This window comes from Myotis brandtii, unplaced genomic scaffold (genome assembly GCF_000412655.1).
Source record: "Myotis brandtii unplaced genomic scaffold, ASM41265v1 scaffold167, whole genome shotgun sequence".
Lineage (NCBI taxonomy): Eukaryota > Metazoa > Chordata > Mammalia > Chiroptera > Vespertilionidae > Myotis > Myotis brandtii.
Genome location: NW_005356128.1, coordinates 126,833 through 152,049, shown reverse-complemented (window position 1 = coordinate 152,049; position 25,217 = coordinate 126,833). Strand labels below are relative to the sequence as shown.

Sequence of the window (25,217 nt, the reverse complement as noted above, 5' to 3'; positions counted from 1 at the left end):
TGGTCATCCCCCAAGGGGTCCCAGACTGCGAGAGGGCACAGGCCGGGCTGAGGGACCCCCCCGAGTGCACAAATTTTTGTGCACTGGGCCTCTAGTAGTAAATATAATGTTTATATTTTACCACAATAAAAATTATGTAGAGGTGTGAAAACAAGTAAACCAACTAAAAACTCTATTATGAGGAAAATTACATACATTCTTCAGTTTCATATTTTAGCCAATTCATATTGAAGTTTGAGAGAAAGGACAAGATGGAAAATGGAAGACACAGAAAGACAGTCATTGAGAAATGCGAGGTATGAAATTTCCAAGACAAATAGCTCAGGTCATATAGTTTCTTTAGACAAATGCATTCATAATATGCAGCTTCTGTATGTCATAGATATGCAGGCATTTGAGTAATTATCTCAACTACTATTTTCCTCTCAATTTTTAATTTGCTCTTAATACCCAGAGAAATTTTCCTTATTAATAAGATAAGAGCATGCCTTTATTTTTTTCTCTTTTTTATTTTTCAATTACCGTTGACATTCAATATTATTTTATATTAGTTTCAGTTGTACAGCATAATGGTTAGACATTCATATACTGTACAAAGTGATGACCCCAATAAGTCTAGTACACAACTGGCACCATACATAGTTATTACATTATTATTGACTATATTCCCTATGCTGTACTTCGCATCTCATGACTGTTTTGTAACTATCAATTATACTTCTTATACCCTTCACCTTTTTCACCCAGCCCTCCAATGCTCCTCCCATCTGGAAACCATCAAAATGTTCTCTGTATCTATGGGTTTATTTCTGATTTCTTTGTTTATTTTTGTTTTTTTATTTCACATACTAGAGGCCTGGTGTACGAAATTCGTGCAGGGGGGCAGGGGGGTGGTGCCTCAGCCCAACCTACACCCTCTCCAATCCAGGAGCCCTCAGGGGATGTCCTACTGATGGCTTAGGCTCACTCCCCATGGTTCTCTGCTGTCTGCAGGGCCTGCTTGGCCGCTCCCGGGTCACCGCAGCAATGGCCCTGCTCTCAGCGGCCACCCCCGGGACTGGAGGACTCCAGTGGGGCTGAGAGGACTGGGCGCCACCATCTTATGGCTATGGGCACCGCCATCTTTTGTGTTGGAGTGATGGTTAATTTGCATATTACTCTTTTATTAGATAGGATAAGTGATATCAAATGGTAGTTGTTTTTCTGTGTCTGACTTATTTTACTCATTACCCTCTAGATCAGCGGTTCTCAACCTGTGGGTCGCGACCCCTTTGGCGGTCGAACAACCCTTTCACAGGGATCGCCTAAGACCATCCTGCATATCAGATATTTACATTACGATTCGTAACAGTAGCAACATTACAGTTATGAAGTAGCAACGAAAATAATTTTATGGTTGGGTCACAACATGAGGAACTGTATTTAAAGGGCCAGAAGGTTGAAAACCACTGCTCTAGATCCTTTCATGCTATTGCAAATGGTAAGATTTTATCCTTTTTTATGGTCAACTAATATTCCATTGTATACATGTACCACTTGTTCCTTATCCAATCATCTATTAATGGACACTTAGGTTGCTTCCATAGCTTGGCTATTGTGAATAATGTTGCAATAAACTTAGGGGTGCATATGTCTTTTATAAGTAGTGCTTTTTGTTTTTTTGCATATTAACCAGAAGTAGAATTGCTGGTTCATAAGGTGGTTCTATTTTTAATTTTTTGAGGAATCTGCATACTACTTTCCATAGTGGCTACTTCAATTTACAGTCCCTCCAACAGTGCTTAGGGTTCCTTTTTCTCCACATCCTCACCAACACTCATTTGTTGATTTATTGATGATAGCCATTTTACAGGTCTGAGATGATATCTCATTATGTTTTTAATTTGCATTTCTCTGATGATTAGTGACAATGAGAATTTTTTCATATGTCTATTGGCCATCTGTATGTCCTCTTTGGAGAAATGTCTATTCAGGTCATCTGTCAATTTTTAATTGGATTATTTGTGAGGTTTTTGTTGTTAAGTTGTGTAAGTTCTTTACAAATTTTGTATATTAACACCTTATTGAATGTAGCATTGGTGAATATCTCCTCCCATTTAGTGGGTAAATTTTTACCTCCTTGGTTAAATTTATTCCTAGGTTTTTTAATACAATTGTAATGTATTGTTTTTATGATTTCCTTTGATGTAACTTTTGAGTTTGATGTAGTCTCATTTGTTTATTTTTTCTTTTGTTTTCCTTACCCAAGGAGTTATATCAGAAAAAAATATTACTAAGAGCAATGTCAAGGAGTTTACTGCCTATGTTTTCTTCTAGGATTTTTATGGTTTCAAGTCTTACACTGAAGCCTTTAATTGTTATTGAGTTTATTCTTGTGAATGGTATAAAAAGTAGTCTAGTTTCTTTCCTTTTATCACATGTATCTATTAGTTTTCCCAACACCTTTTACTAAACAGAGAGTCTTCACTTCAATGAATGTTCTTGCCTTTTTTTGTCAGATGTTAATTGATCATAGAGGTGTAGGTGTAATTCTGGGCTCCCTATTTTGTTCCATTGATCCATGTATCTGTTTTTATGCCAGTCCCATGCCGTTTTGATTACTATAGTCTTGTAGTTTAGTTTGATATCAGGTAGCATGATACATCTAACTTTGTTCTTCTTTCTCAAAATTGCTGTGGCTATTCAGGATCTTTTGTGGTTTTATATAAAGAACGATTTGTTCTGTGAAAAATGCCATTGGTATTTAGTGACTGCATTAAATCTATAGATTGCTTTGACTGATATGGACATTTTAATGATGTTATTCTTATCCATGAGTACAGTTTATGCTTCCATTTATTTGGATCTTCTTTCATTTCTTCAATGTCTTATCATTATCTGAGTACAGGTCTTTTACCTCCTTGGTTAAATTTATTCCTAGGTATTTTTTATGTAATTGTAAATGTATTTTTTTCTTAATTTCTCTTTCTGATAGTTCATTGTTGGTCTATGAAAATACAATCAATTTCTGAATATTCATTTTGTATCCTGTTACTTTACTGAATTTATCAGTTCTAATTTTTTTGGTGGAACCTTTAGGGTTCTCTATATATAGCACCATGTCATTTGTAAATAATAACAATTTTACTTCTTCCTTTCCAATTTGGATGGGAAAAGCATGTCTTTAAGTTTTACTTTTGAACTTTAAGAGATACTGGTCAATTTAGCCTTGACTAAAATCTCTTTGATATGTAAAAGTTTATTCTGGTTTTATCTTTTTTGAAAAAATGGTGTTATTTTATTTCATAATACTTAAAGTTTCACTTAACAAGTACTTGTGGTTATATGTTTCCATTGACAGTTCAGTCTGTAAAACAGGGACAAGACTTTAACCAAATGTATACATTAATGATATAGGAATACAGACTTTTCCCACAGCAATGATGGACAAGGAAATGGACACATTGGACAAGGATGGGACAAAAATTTTCATGCCTGATGTTCTAATAATGAATTAGACACTAAGAGTTTCTGTCTTATCCATGAGACCACAGATGATTCTGTGGTTACCACCAGAACATGGAATTGATTAAACAAAGTAGGAGAAATAAAGGGTTTTTGCTGGTAAGAATTCTCAGCTATAGACATTGGTATTTGTGAACTCCCATGTAGGCTGAACTTTGATCCCTATAGTCCATATAACTTTGAAGATTTAATTGCATTGTGTGTTTGAAAAGTAAATGCTTCAAATATTCCTTAAGCAAGACTTTTGGCATCTGGAAGTGTTGTTGATATTCCAACCAGGTAAAATCTTGTGTAATATCTGAGATAATCTGAGTACTGCAGGAACCTTTTGAGAGTTACATACCAGTACATGTAATTCATGTGTATAATATATTTTTGGTTCCAATAAAAGCCACCAAATGAAGTTTCTGACCCAAAATAAATTGTTGAGGTAAAGGGGAATGTGAGCTTTCCAGATAAAAGGACATACTTTTATAAGGGACTCGTGGCTCCTTGGTTACAGTCACCACTGTATTTTTCTTCTTGAAATGAAATACATCAGCATCATTTTCTTTTAGAATTAATGGTACCTAACATTAAAACATACAATATAGTCTGCTGCCATTTGTATAGAAGATTATGATAGCAACATAACTTCTTTTATAACTTGCCATTTCCTGGAACTTGCCCCCAGGTTATTAACCCAAGATTATCTCTGACAAAATCTGCTAAAAATGACAGGACAGGAAACAAGGTCATCTCCTGAAGATTTAAGCAAAACACAAATACATATAGCTCAGCCGGTGTGGCTCAATGGTTGAGTGTCGACCTATGAACTAGGAAGTCATGGTTTGATTCCCAGTCAGGGAACATGCCCAGGTTGCAGGCTGCATGGGGAGACCAGGCCGGCAGGGGGGTTAGTGAGGGACAACCAAATGACTAAACAGAAGGCTGCGTGGGGCAACCAGGCCGGCAGGGGGGCCAGTTGGGGGCGACCAGGCCGGCAGAGGGAGGCAGTTGGGGATGACCAGGTTGGGAGGAGGGGCAGTAAGGGGTGACCAGGCCAGCAGGGCGGGAGGCAGTTAGGGGCGACCAGGCCAGCAGAGGGGGGAAGTTGGGGGTGACCAGGCCAGCTGGGGGAGGGGTACTTGGGGGTGACCAGCCTGGCAGGAGGGGCAGTTGGGGGCAACCAAGCCAGTAGGGGGGCAGGTAGGGGTGATCAGGCTGGCAGGGAGGGGGCAGTTAGGGGCAATCAGGCAGGCAGGCAGGTGAGCAGTTAGGAGCCAGCGGTCTCGGATTGTGAGAGAGATTTCCAGGATTGGAGAGGGTGCAGGCTGGGCTGAGGGGACACCCTCCCACCCCCCACCCCCGCACAAATTTCGTGCACCAGGCCTCTAGTGTTTCATAAAAAGCATTGTTCATGTAGCCAGCCTTCAAATTATAGTATTCTGAAACCACTTTTCAACCTTTCTCCACCCACTCTACCCACCGCCACCCCCTCATCCTTTTATTTGACTTCTTTGGGCAAGTAGAAACAGATGACAGTTGTGAATTTTCAAAATTACCCCAGTAATTTTTTCATTGTTTACCCGTAGGAATGAACTTGGAACCTTGAGCTTGTTGATCATTAACGTAAGCTCTTGCCAAGTGAATGTTCATTTAGAAATGATGATAATTATTGCTATGAAACATCTGATTTCATACCTTATTTAACAAAACGTGGAAAGTAAACTATTACTCACCCAATGAATTCATCTAAATGACATTGAGAATGGTTTTTAACTTCTTCCAATTTAAGCCATAAAGCTGGAATCTATCTCATCACAGTATATATATTATTGGTGTTTTATGAACATAAGGCTTAAAGATTTATGAATTCAACATTGAATAACATCTTTAAGAGTAATTTTAAATTATTAGTTATATTTTGCAAAATGTTTTTAAACAAACATTTTTGTAATTGAGGAATTTTAAACCAGTAAGCAAATGTGATAATCAAACATCACTCTTTGAAATGCATTTTGAAGTTTTATTTTCACTCTTTTGGATTTTCTCCATGATTGACAGCCTGTCTGTTGGGGGTATAATAGAAAAGTAAATGGACATCCACACTTATGATTTAGTTTATTTGTGATCTGATAAACAGATATTAGATATTGCTAACATCAGGAATAAGAATGCCCTCCTGGCAAAACAAATGATAAATTACTACTCCTTTTCAATTCTGTTACCAAACTGTTTCCTGGTTTTAAAAACAAAAACCCTCAGACTCAGAATAAAGGCAAGATATTGCTATTTATAAGAACCACACTGCAGGAAAGAAGGAACAGAGTTCTTTTTAGGACAAAACTTCGGGACTTCTGGTACAAATTGAGAAACTGCTGGGCAAATACAGACTGTAAAGTTCATAACAGTTTAACCTGCTTACAGTTATTTGCAGTGGTATACCTGCCACGTCTCACCATATTCATCTCCCTCAAGTATCTCTTGCAATGAAAGTGAAAATACAATTCTTGCAAGCCTTTCAAATAGTCTTTTGAAAGTTTTCTAACTTTTGACAAAGTCTACCTTCTACAATCTTGCTGCAAGTTTTAAGGTTTTTTCTTCCCCACCTGTCACAAAGCTCAGCTCCCTTGATATTCACAGGCCAATTCTTGCAGGGGTTCTTGGGTTATACGTATATATAAAAGAAATCCTGTAATTTTGATGTGTTAAGAAAACTGGTGTGATGAGTCTCAGTTTCTGGCTGCAAGCTCTCCTTTCTTCCTTTAGAGCAGTTCTTTTAAATTCTTTTTCCCCATAATGGAATAACATGAATTGCTACTTATAGAAAGAACACGCAAAGGATGAATCTACCTGAGAAAGTTTGAGGCATTGACTACACTTTGATAGGCAAAGGCATACTCTGTATGTTGGGAATTGCATAATAATCCAGACCATAATGCTTACACAGTCCAAAGTCTTTGGGGGGAAAACCTTATTAATTTTCAGCGGTTCTCAACCTGTGGGTCGCGACCCCTTTGGCGGTCGAACGACCCTTTCACAGGGATCGCCTAAGACCATCCTGCATATCAGATATTTACATTACGATTCGTAACAGTAGCAACATTACAGTTATGAAGTAGCAATGAAAATAATTTTATGGTTGGGTCACAACATGAGGAACTGTATTTAAAGGGCCAGAAGGTTGAGAACCACTGCTTCAGGGTGTGGTTTGCCTCAATTAGGAAGGGAGCTGTTGGAAAAAGTAGGTACAGAGTCCAGAGAGCCTCATTGGAAGGTTTGCCTGACACTATAGAGTCCAGGTGCAGATGAGCAGGTGCAAATACAGCTGGGAAGCTGTGTCTTTTCTATATTTAAAAAAATACCTTTAGTAACTTATTGAAAATCATCACTCCTTCCATATATATATTCTCAACAATTATAGAAAGTACTTGGTTATTTAAAGTATATCTAGAAAAAGTTTTTATTAATTCTAACCTATATTGGTAATCTCCAGACTGAGAAAAAACCCTCAAGAAAATAGAAAAATAGTTTATGAATTCTTTGAAGGCAAAGAAACATGATTATATTTTAGGTATGTGAAAACTCATGAGTAGAAATGTCAATAAAAAAATTAAAATTTAGAAGGAATAATGAACTTAAACTACTTTGCTCAAGCAATTAGAAATATAGCAACTTTAGTAGAAATTAAAACATTTTAGAAGACTAACTCAACTTTCTTTTTACATACAGTGAATGAGGAATTTATTGCTTGTAAAGCTTTTTACTTAGAATTTTTAATGAATAAAACATGTTTATTTAAATAAGAATTATAGTAATTTATTTCACATTTTTATTCCAGAGAAGAGGATGGAATACCGAATTTTTTAAAAACCATTTCACCCAAGGCTGCCTGGAAATGTTCCTCTTTTTCTTTGTTCAGAGATGTGTAAAAGACTCTGACCGTAGCCCACTCTGATTCCACCAATGACATCAATTTAAACTTACTGAGAAGAGATGAAATTGTACTTGTACTTTACAAGAAGTCCCAGAATAGAGAAACAACCTGTTATTATGTATCATTTATTTTTCTTTTGTAAGCAAGATTGAGGTCAGTACAGGAGGGAGTGCAGTGTGTCCTAGGTTTTCCGAGACTTGTCTTCATGAACTAAGTGTATGGATTAGCACAATCAACATTTGTCACCTGTTGACAAGTTGGGAATCTTAATCCACCTTCTAACTTTCTTTTAAAAAGGGGGTGTAAGATTACTGAAACATTTCAGAAAAGGTGAATCTGTTGAATTCTGGTCCTGGGCAGCACCTTATTACTAAGTATTGAGTCCATTGTCCACCTTTCCTTCTGAGGCAGCTCAGGATGACTGTGACTGTTGATGCGCTGTAAAGTCTGCAGGGCTGTGGGCCACTCTGGATATTTTATGTTAATGCCAGAGTATAAAATTGGAAAGGTGAAGCTGTTTAATTCCCCAAAGATAAGACAACATTGGGAGATTTTTGTGATCAAATTAGATATTTTATTTGAATAACTAAAGAAAATACACAGCTGCTATTTTGAGGTATTCTGCCTTAATGACAGTCTTGCAGACATGGATCTTCTACTGCAGTGGTTCTCAACCTTTCTAATGCCGCGACCCTTTAATACAATTCCTCATGTTGTGGTGACCCCCAATTTCATTGTTACAAATTGAACATAATTAAAGCATAGTGATTAATCACAAAAACAATATGTAATTATATATGTGTTTTCTTATGGTCTTAGATGACCCCTGTGAAAGGGTCATTCGACCCCCAAAGGGGTCACCACCCACAAGTTGAGAACGGCCGTTCTAATGTGTCTGATAATTATCAATGGCTGCACACATTCAACCTGATATTAGCTTCCACCATTTTTAATATGTGGCTTTTACTGTCTGCTGATGCCACTTGCATTATAATGAGATTCCTGGATAAGATGTAAAATATATATAAACCTATTAAAAATAAAGGGGGTAATACAAAAGTAAGAAGTGGCCCATTCTTTTTATTCCTATACTAGAGGCCCGGTGCAAGAATTCATGCACCAGTGGGGTCCCTCAGCCTGGCCTGTGGGATCAGGCCAAAACCAGCTCTCCGACATCCCCCGAGGGGTCCCGGATTGCGAGGGACCCCACTAGAGCATGATCAGGGCCGGGGAGGGATGCGAGAGGTTGGCCAGCTGGGGAGGGACTGCTGGAGGACTCCAGGGCATGGCCAGCCTGTCTCACTCAGTCCTGATCGGCTGGACCCCAGCAGCAAGCTAACCTACCGGTCGGAGTGTCTGCCCCCTGGTTGTCAGTGCATGTCATAGCAACTGGTCGACCAGTTGACTCTCTGCCCCCTGGTGGTCAGTGCATGTCATAGCAAGCGGTTGAGTGGCTTTAGCATATCATTAGCATATTACGCTTTGATTGGTGGAATGGCCGACTGGACGACCAAACACTTAGCATATTAGGTTTTTATTATATAAGATTAGCTCTACTGTATCCTAGAACAAACAAACAAAAACTTTACTCTGTTCTTTAAAATTTTACATTAGGAATCAGAGTGTATGCATAGCCAATCAATTATTTATTTTGAATCTATTACACTTCATGTGGATAAATGTGGACACCTACATTAATTTGGTCTTTAAGTTCACTGAATATTTAAATATCACTGCAACATTTTCTTTCAAATCTCATACAGAAGGACAAGCAGGTAATTCAGCTTTTGCTTCTATATTATTCATAGGGAAAAACATACATACAAAAATATATAGGCCATAGTCAAAAAGGACTTTTTTATTTCATTCATTTGGTCATTTATTTGTTCATTCATTCATGTTTATCTTGCCAGGGATAGGATAGAAATGGGACGGCAAGGTGGTAAGAGTAATTGTGGGTTTTGTTTGGTTTTAACTTGAGTTTATTTTAGAAAATGTTGTGTAATGTTGTTGGCCAGATCTGCCCCTGGATTGGGTGTCAGGACACAAGAATAAATGCCCTTTCTCTTCCCTCATAATGCACTAACTTTTCTGACAATACTAACCCAGTAACTCCAAATTCCATACTCTTTTCCCCTTACTTTCTTTTGCTTTCTAAACATGTTTATGTTATGAATCATACTCAGATAGGGGACCCATTCACAATGGGGCAGGAGGGGTCCCTTGTCACCACCTCACTGAATTGGAATGCAGTCCAGAGTCACCATGCCCTGACCCAGGAGCTGGGCTGGGTGAGAATTTACAGATGTGCTGAATTATCACAAAGACCTCATTCTGTGCTGAAAGGTTAAAAAAAGGAGGGGGGAGAGGAAAGGAGAGAAGAATAAAGATGAGGTCTGTGGAGAATGGTTGATTCAGCTAACTTTTGCAGAATGACTAACAAGGAAGAGTTTTTCTGAAAGAAACTTGGTCATTAATGCAACCCATCTCCCTTGTCTTTGCCCTTTTGAGGGGGAGAACATTTAGATTAGCTGTTTGTTCTATGATAGGGGAACAGAGAGAGAGATTTTTTTAAAGCTAAATAAAAGCTCCCACTTTGCCTTCCAATTCATGCTTTTTGGAATGTAAGCCTTTCATGGATTTGTTCATGCAGCCCTTCCCTCACTTAATGTTATGCAACTGCTGTGACATAATCTAGCCTTGTCAGTCCCTGGCACACAAGTCAGAGGACTCCAGGGGTCCCCACAGATTCTTCTGCACTATGGCTACCAACAGACAGTGCCTTTGGGAGGAAAGTTAGAGAGTTCGTCTCTATGGTAAAGACCAATCTCATTCTCTCTCCAGAGAGATATGACTATGCCAGGATGATTTCAAGGGAGAGAAAAGACACTGATAAGAAGTGTAATTAAAACATCTCAGCCTGTTCTGCCTTTGCTTCTTCCTGGAGTTAAGAGGAGTCTCCATATGCCATTTGGCTCTTCTAATTTTGTAATAACCCAAGTCTATAGGCAGGAGAGGAGGAATCTGCAAATGACGTTGTAAAACAAAATGCATTCACATTTAGGAAAACAACCTGCTGTGATTGTACAAAATGTATTCATTGTTTAAACACTTGTGACAAATGTTTATACTCCTGTTGTAGGCAGCAAGATAAAAATAGGTGCTGATGCTAGCAGAACTGAGGTTTTACAAACTTGAGGAAAATTTGATTTGTTTGTCATTCACAAATGATTTCTACCACCTCTCACACCAAAGTTATAAAAGTTTAAAAAACTACACAATGGTTTCACAACTTCCCTACGTTTGACTTATGTTCACCTAACGGCAAAAGAGAGAAAGCTGGCATGTTCTCTCTTGCAACTAAATAATTCATCATACATTAAGTAGATAATTTTTTTCAGCTTCAAACATTAGCTATTTTTTTGTTCCTCTTTAATAGGATTAAAATGAAGATAAAATGAGGTAAAATATATTTTTCCTTTTTTTATTAAATTTGTTGGGGTGACATTGGTCAATATGAACGTATAGGTTTCAGATGTGGGTTTCTGTTACAAGATCTGTGTATTGTACCGTGTGCCCACCATCCAAAGTCAAATTGTCTCTCACCATCATATATTAAGACCCCCTTTGCCCCTTACCCCCTTCCCTCTGGCAACCACCACACTGCTGTTTGTGTTCATGAGTTTTAGTTTTATATCCCACATATGAGTGACATCATATGGTTCTTAGCTTTTTCTGGCTGACTTACTTCACTTACTATAATGTTCTCAAGGTCCATACATGCTGTTCCAAATGGCAGTATTTCATCTTGTCTTATCGCTGAGTAGTATTCCATTGTGTATATGTATCATATCTTCTTTGTCCAGTCCTCTATCACAGGACACTTTGATTGTTTCCATGTCTTGGCCACCGTGAATAATGCTGCAATGAACATAGGGGTGCATATATCTTTGCAAATATGTGATTTTGAGTTTTTTTGGATATATACTAAGGAGTGGGATTGCTGGGTCATATGGTAGCTCTATTCTCAATTTTTTGAGGAATCACCAGTCTGCTTTCCATAGTGGTTGTACCATTCCCACCAGGGGTGAATGAGGGTTCCCTCTTCTCCACAACCTCTCCAACACTTGTTATTGCTTGTCTTATTGATAATGGCCACTCTAACAGGTGTGAGGTGGTATCACATTGTACTTCTGATTTGCCTTTACCTAAGTGCCAGTGAGGTTGAACATCTTTTCATATATCTATTGGGAGAGGTGTATTTTCAGGTCCTCTGCCCACTTTTTGATTGGGTTGTTTGTTTGTTTGTTTGTTTGGTGTTGAGTTGTATGAGTTCTTTATATATTTTGGAAATGAAAACTTCATGGGAGCTACTGTTTGCAAATATCATCTCCCATCTGGTTGGCTGCTTATTTGTTTTCTTGCCAGTTTCTTTTGCTGTGCAGAAGCTTTTTAGTTTGATATAGTCCCATTCTTTTTTGCCTTTACATCCTTTGCCTTTGGGGTCAAGTTCGTGATATTTTATTCTATGTAACTTATGTTTTGGGTCTTATATTTAGGTCTTTGATCCAGTTTGCATTAATTTTTGTACATGGAGACAAACTGTAATCCAGTTTCATTCATTTGCATGTGGCTTTCCAGTTTTCCCAGCACCATTTATTGAAGAGACTATCTGGACTCCATTGTGTGTTTCTGGCTCCTTTGTCGGAAATTATCTGTCCATATACATGTGGTTTTATAGCTGGGCCCTCTATTCTGTTCCAGTGATCTGTGTGTCTGTTTCTTTGCCAATACCATGCTGTTTTGATTATTGTAGCACTGTGGTATAATTTGAAGTGAGGTAGCGTGATACCTCCAGCTTTGTTGTTTTTTTTTTCTCAGGATTGCTTTGGATATTCAAGGTCTTCTGTGGTTCCATACTAGTCTACTGATTTCTCATTCTATTTCTTTTAAAAATGACATTTGGATTTTGATGGGGATTGTATTAAATCTGTATATTGCTTTGGGTAGTATGGCCATTTTAACTATTTTGATTCTTCCAATCCATGAACATGGGGTATTTTTTATTTTGTTGTGTCTTTTTCAATCTTTTTTAACAATGCTTTGTAATTTTTAGTATATAGGTCTTTCACATACTTTGTTAAAACTTTATTTATTTTTTTTGCCCAAATATTAATGTGCTGTATGGAAAAGGAGCCTGAGGTGGAAGAAGAAAGAAAAACCTTTATTCTCTTTTCATTCTTTAAACTGTAAATCGCAGGTATCTCTGTGTAACACCACAGTTGGACATTATGTTATCTCTGCTTTCAGTTGAGAAAATGTAAAGTGAATGAACTTTCCAGCTAAGGCACCTAATAAAGTTTAATGCTCTCCTTCCTTTTACTTTTTAGGGGTTATTCATTCATTCAACAAATGTGTGCTTAGCATCTGCAACATGCCAGCCATTGTTCTAGACCCTTGAGATACATGACTGAATAACCAGATAAAGATACCAGCCATCTTGGGGTTTCTATTCTAGGGCAGAATCTTGACTTCAGCCATAGAACCTGATTCTAAGTGCTCAGATTCCTCCTCCCACCCCACCCCCACCCAGATCTTCTCAATATTCTTAATCCTAACAAAGACTTCAGTTTGTATTCATCTTATTTACCATTTCCATTGCAGTTTATGTTTGCTCAGTGCTCTATTTTCAGATGTTACCCAGAGAGACTGCATAATCTCATCCATTGGACATGTCTTCAGCCTATATCCATTCTATTTCTGATTAGGCACTTACCACAAGCAGAGACTTAGGGAGTTGATATCTAAAGGGTCTTTCTAGTTTTTTATTCTGTAAATACCTAAGTATCAAGTATCCACTCGAGCTAGGTAAGTACTGTTTTCTCTCCTTGTTTCTTAATGTATTTACCAAAAGCCAAGGAGATGACAGTGAATGGGAAAGGCTTGGGGAGTCAAATTCACTTAGATTATGAAGCTTAGCTGCTTGGTTGTTGTTTTTAATCCTCCCATTTACTTGTTCATTCATTTATTCTTCACCCTGTAGACTTTTGGTTACTGCAAACTATGTGCCAGACCCTAACTCAGCCACTAAGGAAAGCGAGAATAAATCAAACAGCCATTGCTCTCTGGAACATAGTCTGGTGGGGGACCAGGATATAGCTTTGCAAACACGATTCTTGACTTCAAGTCATGAAGGACTTCAGTGTTTCTTCAGCTGGCTTTTGTACTTTTAAAATATCTTTATGATACATTCTACTTGCCATCAGAGGTACATACCATGTGCATATTAATCACAGATTTGAGTCAGCTGACGTGTGTGCATAGGTGACATACACACACACACACACACACACACACACATAGATTTTTTCCACAATTTTGCTGAACTAAGTTTTCAACTATCTGTTATAGCAGTACAGGGAACTCCAACGAGATTCATGCCAACTGAATGATTTCATTCTGCTCTCTGTGTCAGTTCCTGGAAATTATCAATAGACCATTTCATGTTGGTCTTTGCTTCCACCAGTTCAGTTATGGTATTTTTCCAGATGTTTCTGTCTCAGGTTGCTATTACAAAAAAGCACAATACAAGTTAAGCCAGGCCATTTGGCCTGTCAAGGAAGCAGGAGGGGCTGAGGAATGTGCTCTTCCCCAAATCACTTGGTCATGTGTTATATAAGGGTTAGGAAAATGGAGAAACACAAACTTTGTCATCTGAGCAAGCCCTTGAATTATAAGTACTTTAAAGAAAAATACCATGTCCAATGTCTTCACAAAGACATTGTTTCAGCCTGGTCCTAGTAAATTATTTATGTTTTGAAATAAGTTAATGTGCTATTTTCTTTCAGTCCAATTTACCTCAACCTGTCTAACATATCAAGGGTCTAAATGACAATAGTCATGAAAAAACCTTTAACTGCCAAGGATTTATGCCATTTGGGTGTTTTGGCAGGAAAAAAGACAAATAATTGACATTATTAGGCTCTCTATCAATGTTTCATAAGCAAAAATTTTATAGCATGTTTTAACACAAATGTTAAAAAATGAGCCCATAGCAACAGGAACTTGAAACATTATATGTGATTAACTTGATTGCTCCAGAAATAAGGAGAACAAGTAAAAAAAAAAAGTGCCCCAAGAGAGATTCCCTAAAGGCCCATAACACCAAAAGCAGGAACTCTTATTCTACCTGCACTTCAGCCAAAATCAACCATGAAGACTTTTTTTAGATGTCCTGAAACATGTGCCCTAAACCTCCTTTGAGAAGTTAAAAGCAATTTTTTGGAAAATGACAAGAGTCGGGTCTCCTTCCTAGGCTATTACCAACCTGTGGCTAATATCTGACTCTATAAAGAGAAATTAGGAAGACTATGTTGTATGAATATTGACACTTCTATTCTCATCTCCAAAGTTTATTTTTTTAAGGCTTTCTCTTTGGACCTGTGCTATTACTAACACATAACATTATTTACTGCACTTGAATTCCAGGTAGGAAATACCTTTAGAAATTTCTGTATGTTGACAGGAGATTTAACTTTGAATGGTGGGTAAGATCTGTGCAATATACAGATCTTATAACATAGAAACCCCCACCTGAAAACTATATGACCAATGTCACCACAATAAATTTAAATAGATAGATAGATAGATAGATAGATAGATAGATAGATAGATAAAAAAGAAATTACTATAAACTCTATGGTTTAGCAATTTCAGTCTTAAGTATACTCCAAACAGCAATATGCAGATAGGTGAATGAGAAGACATATATGAGAATGTTCAAAGAAACATTGTAGCAAACAAAAACTATCAACAGTTGAGTGAATAAATTGTAATGTATTCATACAATGAAAGGCTGTGCAGCAGTTACAATAATATGTTTTCATTCATAGCAATATATGAATGATATAATATATCATTCAGCAATATAGATGATATAAACATCTCACAAAGTTGAGTAAAAGAAGTCAGAACAGGAGTACATAATTTATTATTCCACTTATAAAGACAGATACAACCAATCAATTCTGTTGGAAGTTAGGATAATGGTTATCCTTAGGATAGGTGTAATTTAAAAAGAGCAAAAGTAAGGTTTCTGGGGAACTGGTCACATTCTGTTTTTTAATCCTAGCAAAGGTTTCATGGCATATTCAGTTTATGAAAATCCATTGAGCTGTCCCCTTGTATGTATACTTTTCAATATGCATGTTAGGTTTCAGTATACTTGTGCAAATGCAAATGCATGTTCACTTATTATAAGGAGAGTATCATGCCAGAAAACTCATTTAACAGATACTTTTTTTAAAAGGTAGATTAGGGTTTGAAGTTGGAATAGAAACATTTTGTGAATAATAAAATCTTATTTTAAACTTTAAATGATAATACCTAACATTTCATAGTTATTATTTAACTAAGATCTCTAAAGAATTAGCATAAAATGGTGCTCAATAGAAGCATGTATAATTGAAATGAATAATAAATGCTTTTCTTTATAAAATATTCCAAATTTATTTGAGTAGATACTATCTTTCATTTATTTGAAACTTTACAATGTTTGTGTTTCCCTTAGAGATACATATATTATTTGTATTATACTCAATTTTATAAATTCCTTGGGGAATCAAATCTTATTCGTCTTTGAATCTCCTGTGATAATCTGGAGTCAGGCAATACAGTGATGAGATTAAGAAGGTGCACACTGCTCTTTTTTTAAAAATATATTTTATTGATTTTTCAACAGGGAGGAAGGGAGAGGGATAGAAAGTTAGAAACATCAATGAGAGAGAAACATTTATCAGCTGGCTCCTGTACACCTCCCACTGGGGATGCGCCCGCAACCAAGGTACATGCCCTTGACCGGAATCGAACCTGGGACCTTTCAGTCCGCAGGCCGACGCTCTATCCACTGAGCCAAACCGGTTAGGAGTGCACACTGCTCTTAATTGCATGGGTTCAAATCCCCTCTCTACCACTTATAAATTGTACAATTTTGAATATACTTGGGTTTTCTTATTCATAAAGTTGAAATGATTGTGGCACCTGTCTCTTAGGATTGTTATAAAGATTAAATGAGTTAGATTCATAATGTTCTGAAAACAGATACATAAGTGCTCAATAATTGTTAGCCACTATTTTTAGTCATTGCAGCATAGTTATGATTCTTATTGTGCTTCTTGAATGAGAAAAAGAAAAATATTAAAAAATGGCCTAGAAGTAGTTGTCAATAAAAAATTCATATATAAAATATAGAATTATCTGATAAAGACCCTGTCTATTAATTTCCAAATACAACTCTTTTTCTCTGATCACTTAAACCCAGTCAAATTCTTTTCAATCAGTTTTGTCACATGCAGTTAGTACTCACTTTTTAAGTATTGGTGATGTCCTAATTCAGTTAGGTAGGCTAGACTATGGTAACAAACAGACTCAAAAATGTGTAATGGGTAAAACACGATAAAAGCATACTTATAGTTTACATTAATGTCTAAGTAGATATTACTAGTCAGTTTCCACCTGGTAATTCAAGGACCCCAGCCCCTTCTGTGGGAGTACCATTCCGCAAGCCTCATCTATATCTATATCCAACTGACAGAAGTGGGGAGAGAGTGTGGGACACTGCACCTACTTTTTAAAAGCATGATGCAAAATGGCTCACTTTACTTACTCTCACAATCCTTTGGCTAGACTTCAGTGAATGCCTACATCCAGTTGAGGAGAAGCTGGCAAATTCAGTTTAAGTGTGTTCCCCAGAAGAAGAAATTGAATTTGGGGAACAGTGTTTGCCAGTATTTAGAGGTAGGTGGGGGTTATAGCTCCTCTCCCTGACAACCCCACTACAAATAGAGAAGCATACGTAGGACACATTTTTTTACAAATAGTAAGGAAGCCCTACCAATGATAGTGTCTTTTCTGAAGCTCATGAAAATCCCAGATCTCTGATGTTTTAGATGCTTCAAACAGAGCTGACATGAAGTCCCCTTGAGATAAACATAACACTATTCTAAGAGCAGGACTTCAGTTAACCTGAGAGATGGATTCAGGCAACCCAAGTCCTATGCATCATACCTGGATACAGCACGATTTTGGAATAAAGTCTCAGAAGCCATTTCATCAAGTCTGCCCTCCATAGCTCACTAGAGTCTTCTAGTACATACACGTAAGAGTGAAGAATGTCTCCATATTCTAGCCCATCCTTGTATGTTAAGCACCAATAATTTTACTAACCAAACCCCCCACCTCTTACATCCATTTTGCTAATTATAAAAAGTCTTAAGGTTAGTGCAAAGAAAAAATAACTAAAGCAAATCTATAGTAGCCACCTGGAATGTGGCCTTTTTATGAAACACTAGCTAACTACAGTTGAAGTTAAAATGTATTTTCCTAGTTAGAGCAAGTAATTGCCCCTGTTTAGAGTAAACATTATTCACATGCATATGTCATACTGCCCATGCAGAAATATGTTCATTATAGGTAAAAGAACATCATGAAAGATAAATATGGCCTTTTATTTAAATATGTTTCTGACAGATATGTTCACCTGGGAAGATTTCCCTATAATAAACCACTTATTTATAATTCTATGGTTTAATATGTAATATTTGCTTGCAATATAAAATGTTGATTGGAAGCCAAGCAGTTGTGCTGTGCTATGAGGAAGTTGTAGATTCCTGCCATTGTTGCCTATAAAGATTAATAGAGGACAGTGACTTCCTGATTCAATAATTTTCAGAAAAGATGTAAATAATGAAATGTTAACATTCTTTGCAGACTTTGCTATGGAAAACTTCCCAAGGCCACTGTATGCTGATTGATCATCTCAGTAGGGTTGTCCTCTGGGTGGTTTTATACAAAACTAGAGGCTGGTCAGGGATTCGTGGGGTCCCTTGGCGTGGCCGGCAATTGGGGTCAATTGGGGCTGGCTGGCAGGGGAAGAGGGACCGAGGGAGGTTGGCCAACTGCAGGGAGGGACCGCGGGAGGTTGGCCGGCCATTCGGGGAGGGGGACCATGGGAGGTTGGCCATCCGGCCCTGATCAGGGCCACCCAGCGGTGGGGAGGGACTGCGGGAGGTTGGCTGTGGGAGTGCACTGACCACCAGGGGGAAGCTCCTGCATTGAGTGTCTTCCCGCTGGTGGTCAGTGCACATCATAGCAACCGGTCAACCGGTCCTGCAGTCGACCCGTTGTAACGGTCACTTAGGGTTTTATATATATAGATACTTGTGTTTAGGTTGTACAAGTAACTGTACCTTCCCAGGATGTGGTGGAAAGTATCTGTTGTAAATGTTTATACTTTTTTTTCAGATACTGGAAAATTCTTCTTGTCTTTCATGAAGTGAAAGTCTTTGGTTAGTTTTGTATCACTGTTGCTGGTGGGATGGGGAGAGAGGACAATTTTTCTGAAATGATATTTAAAGTGATGTTTTATAGATCCTAGGTAGAGGATTCACTTCTAACTTATATTTATTTTTGTAATATGTTTTTATTGATTTTTGAGAGAGGAAGGGAGAGAGAGAGATAGAACCATCGATGGGAGAGAAACACCTATGGGCTGCCTCCTGCACGCCCCCCACTGGGGATCGAGCCTGCAACCTGGGCATGTGCCCTGACTAGAAATTAAACTGGCAACCTCCTGGTGCATGGGTCGATGCTCAACCACTGTGCCACACTGGCAGGCTATACTATTTATTTTTAAGTTCAGTGATGGTGTTCCAAAGGAATATTGGAGACCACCCCCCTTGTACTGGGGGGACTGCTATCCTCATTTGCTGTGGTCTTCACCCTGGCAATAGGAATAGAATTTTGGCTCTCTGAGCTCTTTTGCATTCTTAAGTAAGCTTACATAATACTGCTGGGGACAAACCAGTTGCTTGCTGAAAGCCAAATAAATGAATAAACTTGGCCTCAGGATTTTTTAAGTGTTGTGAAAGACGTTTTGTTTCTTAGCTTTTTAAAAAAACAGCTAAAATTTTTTTCTTTAGATGATATTCTTACTATCTAAAATGTGATGTACAACCCAGATAGATAGACCATTTAGCACATAAAAGTTATAGATAAAATAGTTGAGTGTCTGAATAAAGATATTCAATCTACATAGTCTTTTAAGAATGTTTTTCTCACATAAAAGCTCTCCTTTTATCCATTTGTCTCACTTTGGTGCTAAGCGTGCTGCCGCACAGCATTCTTGTGTGTGGGACAAAAGTGATAACCTCTCTAGAACAGCCGTGGGCAAACTATGGCCCGGGGGCCGGATCCGGCCCGTTTGAAATGAAAAAAACCAAAAAAAAAAAAAAAAAGATCGTACCCTTTTATGTAATGATGTTTACTTTGAATTTATATTAGTTCACACAAACACTCCATCCATGCTTTTGTTCCGGCCCTCCGGTCCAGTTTAAGAACCCATTGTGGCCCTCGAGTCAAAAAGTTTGCCCACCCCTGCTCTAGAACCTGGCTTAGAGATCTGGCCATACTATTGAATAGTATTGAACAATAGTGAATCATTCTGTTTCTAGAAGATGACTGATTTGTTTTTCTTGTTTGTTTGTTTTTTGTCACATTATCTTTTTCCTTACCAAGTACCCATTTTAAATACCGTTTTGATAAGTTTTATTCAAAACTAGGGTCCCTGTGCACGAATTCGTGCACCTTGAAAGGAACTGTGGGCCAGGTGGCTGCAGTAGACACAGGGGCGGGTCTCAGTCTATCCTCTGTGCCCCTGCCCTGCCCCTCCCGCCACAGCCCCTGGTCCCCTGTCTGCCGGCAGCCCCATTCCCACCACTACTGCTCCCACACACTGACAGCACTGGCCCTGCTTGCACCCGCTGATGGTGAGGAGCAATTGGGGCTGGTGCCATCAATGGGTGTGAGCGGCAGCTGCTGCCCCAATGGCCCCTCAGGAGCAGGGGGAGGTGGAGAAGCCCTCAGGGGTGATCAGGGTCGGCAACCACCATTCCCACCCGCTGATGGTGCCAAGTGATTGGGAAAGGTGCTGGGCACTGGCAGCAGGTGCAAGTGGCAGCTCCAGCACCAGCTGCGGGTGCGAGCAGGGCCGGCGCCGGCAGCAGGTGCAAGCGCCGGGCGGGACCATGGCACGCGAGAGCAAAGAATTTTCAGTAACCACCAGAGGCTCGCCCTGATGACAGTGACCACTGCCCCGCCTTGGTCTGGTGCCTCCACTCACCTGCTCCACCACCCTACTGTGGCAAACATCTGCCATGTTCCGCACACGCCCCCTGGTGGTCAGCGCACACCATAGCTACTGGTTGTTCGGTTGTTCGGTTGTCCCGGTTGTTCTACCATTCCGTCTATTTGCATATTAGCCTTTTATTATATAGGATACCTCAATGGTTACTCTAGGAAATGTAGAGTTATTATGTCTGTGGAACTGTCATGCCAGATTTGTAGAGTGGAAGGTCAGCATTTAATTCAGTGAGAACTGCTTGGCTCAGATACATATATGATTATCCAGGGCTTAGACACTGATGACAAAAATGCCCATCTAAATTGGCATCAGGTGTGGTATCTCAGTGCATCTTTTTTAAAATGATATTTTTTATTAATTTTTAGAGAGAAGGGAAGGGAGAGGGAGAAAGAGAAACAAAGAAACATCGGTGTGAGAGTGGAACATCCATCAGGGATTAAGCCGGCAACCTGAGCATGTGCCCTGACCAGGAATCAAACCAGCAGCTTTTTGGTGCATGTGTCAATGCCCAACCAACTGAGCCACACTGGCTAGGGCTCTCAGTGCATCTTAATTTGAACTATAACGTATTTAGATGTCAGGTCAGATGAGTGAAAGAGTTATGCTGTCTTTAGAATTATTAATCAAAAGACATATTGGCCTGGAGGTCTAAGTGATCGGGACAGGTGCTATTAAGATATTAAAGTCACCTGCTTAATACTATGAATTCCTCAAATTGTGCAGTACACTAAGCCACTTTCCCACTATGGCACACTAACCTGTGACAACTTTATTGTTGTGGTAGTTTGTTACAAAACATTCAGGTTGTTTTGTGTGGAACAAGACAAATGAGAAGTCCTTATTTTCTTAAAGATAACCAGTTTAGCCAATTTAAAAAATAATAACAACACAAATTTATCATCCCTTTCATTACTATTAAAACTATTTCTCTAAATTACATTTCTGGTCATGCTGCTGGAAACCCCAATCTGTACTAGTTTCTTTTTTCTCCTCCTCCTCCTCCTCCTCCTCCTTCTTTTTCTTCTTCTTCTTCTTCTTTTTCTTTTTTGAAGATGACAGGCAGTTATTGTGACAGGGTCTGTCATGGTCTACTTCTATTTGAACGTGATTTTTATTTTTCAATAACTCAAGCCACAGCAGTTCAGTCTGGTAAGGAGTAAGTGTTTATTGTGTGTTTGTTGCAAAATATAGTAAAGCACCATAACAAAAATAAAATTGGCCCAAATTGTGGGAGGGTGCATTATTTATTAAAGCATTTTAGTTTCCTATAATGTGAACTGAAAAGTCTCTGGGTATCTTTAATTGGTTATGTGCAAGCAGCAATCCTGGGAGATCTGTATAAGAACCAAATAAATTACACTTATTAAAGTGATTATACAAGAAACTTCATAACATTGTTTTCAATTTGAGGTTCAGACGATATTTTCAATATTATGGAATACTTCTTTGACCTTCTGATAGTCTGAGGTAAGACTTCTGCCTGGAGTAGGTCAGGTCAGTTTAGTCTACACATTACCTGCTGAACAGAGTAATAATGCGGATTTTGTAATCAAAGAAAACATGATAATTTCAAGAGAAACATCAAAAGTGCTTTATTCAAAGTAATGTCCATCGCTAGCTACAAATTTCCCCCATCTTTCAGGTAATTTGTAGGGAGGTTGAGAGGGGAAGCTCTGGCAGGAGCATCCTCTGTACCACCTTCCTGGTTACCTTTGGTGTCCTGGTACCCTGGGCATACCAGGTCATCTTTCCTTCTTTCTGCCTCTCTTGTTTTTATTTTCTTCTCATTGCATAGAAATATTTGATCTTGGAACTACAGAATTAGAAAACTGCCCATTATAGGGGAGGAAACATAATTTTCCCTCTCCCCTTCTGAGTTCTTGACTGAAATGCCTGCCATAAAAGTCAGATTAACAGGAGAAAAACAGAAGTTTATTGACATGAAGACCTGTATACTTGGGAGAGACCCACAGAAAGATGAGCTACTTCAAGAGGTGACTTAGAAGTCAGGCCTAAATACCATCCTAATAGGGAAAGGGGGGGGGAATGTAGGTCTTCGGGGGGACAGTAAATTATTTTTTAGGAAAGAGGAGGGTCCTTAGAAGAATAGGCAGAGGTATGACAATTTGTGACAAAGCTGGTCCCGGTGTGGTGTCCACTCGGGTCTCCTCTCCTGTGATTGGAGTTTGTCTTCCCTGGTTGATGAGACTGCTTTGCAGGGGACCGATGGCAGTTGAGTTCCTTTTGGAGGATCTGTCTTGAGGCAGATGAGGAGAGTTCAGAGAAAGCCTCTCCCTGTATTTGCTATTTTCAAGTGCCTACAGTTCAAACTAATCCATATACTGAAGTACTAGTAGCATATTTGGGGGTGGCATGTCCTAAACTCCTAAGGTCTTATTTTGTGGTAACATTCTGCTACCCTTAACTACACGGAAACTGTGGTCAGCAGAGGTATTTGAGCCAGTGGGTCGGTCTGAAACTAGTTGTATAATGGAGGAAAGCTCACTCGCATCTTTTTGCCTCCAAGTTCTGTGCCATTTGGTCTGAGCCCAGAATGAGTGTACACCTGGGAAAGGATGAAACTGGAAAGAAAAAAAAAAAGCAACACGTTTGCGTCGATTTTAAAAAACAATATTTATTTTCAAAGTTGTGAGCAGTGCTTTTCTTTTTGAAAAGCCAAGGTTAAACAATATTGTACAATGTAGAGCAAGCATGTCAAACTCGCGGCCCGCGGGCTGCATGTGGCCCACAACGAATATTTTGAAGCCCAGCCAATATAATGGTATGTAAGAAACATTTCAGTAAAAATTTCGTAACTTAATTTTTACAATATCCTGTTATACATAATTATTAATTACGAACTACAACGTTCTTTAATGACTGATTACTTTAATCGTGTTGCATTCATTTCCCTTACATGCCTTATGCACAGACGCACCATTTATCTCCACTAATACTAGCAGTGAATATTTTAGCAGCCAATTGCCACGTCATTAGTCTTTTCTATGAAAATTGAAGCTTTTGTTTTTTTGTGTGGCCCACATAAATTTAGACTTTGTTTATTTGGCCCGTGTTGGCCTTTGAGTTTGACATGCTTGCCTTAGACCATCAAGATATTATTATGAGTACAATAGCAATTTCAATTTACATAATTGACTTATTGATAGGTATACCTAAAACTCAGCTACTTCTCAGCATAATTGAATAGTTTATTCAGTAATTTTTGACATTTTCGCATTGCATATATATTGTTTTTACTTAATTTCCGTTGTATTTTGCAAAGCATTTGAGATAGCTGAGTATAAACATCCTGCTTTACACTGTGGCAGATACAAAGATAAATTAAGTAGCCTCTGGCATTCTTTTTTACTCCTCAGTTATTATGCTGCAGAGAAGCACAGTGCCGGACACTGAGTCCCAGACAGGCGCCTAAGCCCTCAGAAGGACTCCTGTTTCTTTACAGAGAATCCAGTACTGTTTATATGACTCTAATCATTGGTTTGTTATATAGTCATTGATGGCTACATAAACAAGTCAACTTTGGTAAAGTGGTCTTTGAAGAAAAACAAGAGAATAGGTCATAAATTAGTTATTAAAAATCATGTGCAAAGGTATATGTTTTGTACAGTTATGTGTACAGATGAATCAGTGACTATTAAGGTGAAACACACTATTAAAAATATTTACTATGTAGAAAATCATCACCCTCATAGCATATTACATTTAATTACTATTTTCAGCTCAGATTTTTTTTTCAGTCACAGGCAAATATGTTTAAGTTATTTTCCATATCAAATACCAAGTTTTGATGGCATGACCTAATTCCTCCAGTTTTCAATTTCTGAGATGCTTGGCCTATGCTCCATCTGGCATTTACCTGGGAAGGATCAAGAAAAGTTAGTGAAGACGTTTGTAGCTAAAAGTCTGGAAAATGGAAACTTGCATGCTATCACTTGAGGCCTTAGCTTGTATCAAGGTTAGCTTCATGCTGAGCTATGTTTAGAATATGAGGCACTTCTCAGGGACATGCTCTGGAAAAAAACAGATTTGATTTTAACCTAGAAATTCTACAGGTGGAAGATCCACATAATATTGGAGAGACTGGGAAAATCATAAACTACTTGGTCAGTACATTTTATTTTTAAAATAGAGAGAGTCTGTAGAATCCAGTGAAGAAATTAAATATCTATAAAACCCAAATAAATACAATTGAAACAGCGAAAGATATTATCTCTAAACTTAATGAGGGTTGCAAAATTCTGTCAGTAGAGGAAAAGTCAGGAGACCTGGGCTGGAAGTCACGTTTGTTGGAGGATATGGTCTTGCTATCCTTGTTGGCCTAATGACTGTCAAAACAGGGTTTCCTTGGGGTGGTAGTGAGTAAATGCACTGGATCTCTTGTAGTCCCAGAGTTTACCTCTAGGTTAAAACCTGCAGTTGATATTCAGTTACTTTCAGTAGATAAGGTAGCCTCAAACATCTGCTTGTCGGTGTCACCATAAAGTTGTTTGAAGTAATCTAGTTGCTTTCATAAGAAGACTTAAAATTAAATGAGCAATGTTTAAGAAAATCACCCTATAATATAAAATGCTTTTA

The 25,217-nt window shown here is 38.4% G+C and overlaps 1 protein-coding gene across 1 annotated transcript in view; it reads left to right on the top strand.

The window, feature by feature from the left end:
- Positions 1-25,217, top strand: part of LHFP (lipoma HMGIC fusion partner) — a 237,253-nt gene that overhangs the window by 163,632 nt on the left and 48,404 nt on the right. The window lies entirely within an intron of this gene.